Genomic DNA, 4,266 nt, shown 5'->3' with positions numbered 1-4,266 from the left:
ATTTTGTATATGTTTGTATGAATCTTATCGAAATGTGTTATTGATATAACCATCACTTTGGATCGTTGGCTACCCTGCTTTCCACCTTCTGATGTCTCGCTACTCGTGTGTTCCCTTTGATGTTGTGTGCTACCACAGGTTTCTAAGGGGCGCACTCATAGCCCCGTTCTGTGTGTTAGAGCCTTTCATGCACCTTCCTTGACTTGTTGCACATGTCACACCCTTGCTACCAACAAGTACATCTTGCTCACCTTTGCACGCAACAACGGTCAAGGCGACACTATACTACCCACTGTTGGGACTCCTACATCAAACGGTCTGAGGTCTAATTAAGATTTCTTACCAGAAAGATCCCCTGACATATTGATGAGTCCAACACAGTCAACAGATACTTCGAACTAATTCTTAAAATTCAAGAACTAATCTCTAATTACAATAAACAACCATTCGTTTCTCCATTATTTTCAAATAGTGTTAAGTGTACCATGGGTAAAAAACAACTTGGTTTTTCAGAAAGATCCAAAAGAAAGTGTTGCTATATACCTCTCACTTCAATAACAAGTTTCCACTTAATGAACGTGACATTTAGGGCATGTTACGGATGATTGGGCCAACACCATAAACCATGATGATACATTGATGTGGGACTTTTTCCAACCGTTTTTATGATATTAAATTTATTTTCGTTTGCAATATTATTTTTAACAAAAAGAAAATTGATCTGCCATAGTAATTTATTTTTATTTTTATGATATACCTGATATACCAAATTTTAATTGTAAATATACAGCATAATTTATATTAATAATTAATTTTTAAAAACCTATCAAATTAAGCATTTTATATATTTAAATGAAATAAATACACGCGTTTTTAGCTTTCATCTTACGTTTTATAAATACAAAAATAATAACTGGTTAATAATGAGAAACTTTTTAATTCAAAGATCATCGAACAGGTTTGAAGTAACACTCGTAACACTCTTCCAAAGTGTGTCTCAAGTCCCGACCAAAATATTAATAAAAGAAATTAAAAAGCAACATTAAGTCATTTCGATTGCGATAAAAGTTAACCAACTGCCAATGAAACTGCACTGCACTCTTTTCATCACCGTGGGAGAAGGGACATTAATCTTTCCTGTCTTTTCGGTGCATATTTAAAAAAAAAAGATGGTACAAATTTTGCCATGAAATCCTATACCATTTTTACTTTTAAATATTTAATATTGAAGGTACACATTTTAGTAGCTGAGCATATCAGTGTTGGCGAACAATATATATGGAGTTATTTGTTGATTAATGGGTAGTAATATATTTCATTTTTTTGATAATGTATTTGGTTAAATTTGACAGTGGCATATATTATTTTAGTTTATTAATGTATTGATAGTTGGTTGCTATCAATATTGTAGATTTTGAAATATTTAAAATTTTAGAAGATTAATTGTTGCTATTTATTAGATTTTTGGATATTTTGAATTTTTAAGGAAAATAAGAATGCTTAAATTTTTGTTTAGCTTTTTTATAGATATTTTTACTAAATTTTAAAAAATTTATTAAAATCACAAATCATAAAATTTGCATAATTTATAAAATTAAGTAAAAAAAATTGCTAAATTTTAATAAAGAATATATATATATATATATACCCAAAATTTTCCCATGAAATTTCATAAATTGGATTACAGAATTGAAATTGCAAGTTTAAATTATATAAGAGTACAAAGTAACCATTTTCATTATTACAGACTATCTGGACAATTTTGAATTCTGTCCATGCTAATAACTAACTTGTGTTTTTCTTTTTCTCTCTCTTTCTGGGTTTAGATTGGGTTTAAATCTGGATTAGCATGGATATTAGATGGAAGAATTTTGATTTAGATTGAGTTTAAATCTGGATTAGCATTGATATTAGATGGAAAAATTACTGTTAAAATTCATTTGTCAACATCAATATGAATTACACTGTCATTGTGTTAATGTTCGATGGTCAATATGAATTACACTGTCATTGTGTTAATGTTGGATGGTGTCCAACAACAAGAAAACTTTTACCAAGACTTTGTGAGATTATGCCATTTGCCATTGGCATCCACTCTCAATCCTTTCATAAGATTGATTTGAACTTAAAATTTAATAAAATTAAGTCTCACCTGTATACCAATCAACTGATGTAAACTTTATAAATTATCGATCATTTTTATAAAAATGGTCAAAGAGATTTTTTAAGCTATAGTATCGAGAGGAAGAAAACTGGAGGTAAAATTCAACGAGAAAAAAGACCTTCATAAGAGGGCGCCCATTGCAAAAATTGTAGGGTTTTATTAGGCTGTCCATCAATGACCTGCGAAAAAAAAGTGATCTAAGTGGCTCTTGCTAACATTTCCTGATATTGCAGATAAGAATCTTGACGTTGTAGCCGCATCTGCGTGTAAAACGCTGTAATAAACTCTTCTGCTTCTCTATCTACTTGAGGAGACCAGAGATCATCCATGGGGGATTTGGGCGTCTCATCAACACAAGAACACTGTAACTGTAATTGTTGTTGATGATCATCAATACTCATAACTTTGTGGCTCCCATTTTGGTCATCATGGAGTGCAGTGGACAAACGCAGGGCAGAGCTCCGCAGAGAAGAAAATGGAAATGATCATCCCATGTCTCTTCTCATCACCCTTCACTGGACTGCTACTGCAAGAGAACTCGCAATGATCATCATAATTTAACAGCACGCGATCATAAGGCACTCTTGTGGTTTCCAATCTTCTGAAAAGTACCCTCTGGAGATCATGGATTCTCAGCATCATTTTTTGCAATTGTTTCGCTGCAAATCCCTTTCTCATCATCACAATCACCAATTTGGCCACACTAGAAAACCCCATTCTACTATTCATATTTGATGTCTCTGATTTAATCTGATCCGTTGGCAGGAATTTTAGATATGTGTTCCACTTCTCTCAAAATTCACAGCAATGGTGGATTCAGAGGATCTGTAGAACAACGAATAAATATGAGGAGTTGGGAAGGGGTGGAGTTGCCGCAGAAGCTAATAGGTTGGTGATGTGGTGTGTATAAATAAACACCGAAAGAATGAGAGTTAGGGTCATGACTCATACATGGAGTTAATGTGGAATTTAGAAGGTGAAGAACCTTCTCCCATCAAGCTCTCACGCGGTTTTTTACGCGTAAGATGCCGTTGCCGTCTTGTACAAGATTCGCTGCCGTAATTTGTCTTTGGGGAACGCAGACGTGAAGAAAAGACAAGCCAGGTAATCGACAGCTATGTTAAACCCAAGTGATAATCGTTTATGGCGACAGTCCACGCGGCCATTCTTTTATAACACGTCACTTACATCCATTGTCAATCTAGAGTACAGCTGCAAGGGACTGAACCAATGTAACCTGCTTGAACATTGGCTGAACATTGTTATGGTTGAATTTATAGTGGATCATGGTTTATTATGTTTAAATATAATTGATTACAGATAAATTGAGTGACTATTATATTTTATTATATTACACTATAGAAATTTTGGTTGATTTTGTTGGATCATTGTTATCTCTAGAAGTGCATTGTACAATCCAGTATAAAGAGATGTGTAAGAATATCATGTTTCTAATAAAATGAAAATAAAAAATTATTATTGGTCCAAAACAAAAATGAAAATAACTATATAAAAAAAAAATACAATACAATTCAATACAGAATAGAAAATCTTGCTCCAAATTTTTTTAATATTTTTTTAATTAAATATTTGTAAAATGAGTATTTAAAAGGAAAAACTATATATGATGATGATGATGATGATGATTAATGTCCACTAAGACTGATATGGTCTATCGGACCTTGGTTAATTGAGATTATTTAAAATATTATTTATGTGATAAAAAAGGAGGGAAAAAGCGTTCCAAGGTCACTATTCTGACTAAACAAGCGAGCAGGTTGGTTGTGGTGAAAATGTTTTGGAAATGAGAGCAAATGTGAGTAAGGGCTGGACAATCAAAGAGAAAGTGTTTTTCACCTTCAACTCTCTTAGTATTGTAAAGGAGGGATATTCCCTCGTTCAAAGGCATCTTAGGAATAGACCAATGTTGGTTTCACTCTAGAGGTCATGACAATTAGTTCGAATCCTTGCAATATTCATTCTCTTCTTAGCACTGGTTAAGGCAGAAAGGTATTTTTGGTTAGAAAGTGTGGGGTTGATAACTTCCTTATAGTATCTTAACTTTCTTTTCTCCTCTAATTCCTTATCACTCCACAACTTCC

General features: G+C 33.0%; 1 pseudogene; it reads right to left on the bottom strand.

Annotated features, from left to right (window-relative positions):
- Positions 1-2,173: 2,173 nt before the first annotated feature.
- LOC149198044 (uncharacterized) lies at positions 2,174-3,063 on the bottom strand (annotated as a pseudogene).
- Positions 3,064-4,266: the final 1,203 nt, after the last annotated feature.

Source organism: Pinus tabuliformis, chromosome 2_2 (assembly GCF_031772625.1).
Source record: "Pinus tabuliformis cultivar Carrire ecotype Pingquan chromosome 2_2, CPIR1, whole genome shotgun sequence".
Lineage (NCBI taxonomy): Eukaryota > Viridiplantae > Streptophyta > Pinopsida > Pinales > Pinaceae > Pinus > Pinus tabuliformis.
Note: the sequence above shows the minus strand (reverse complement) of the source record. Positions and strands in the feature narration are given on the sequence as shown.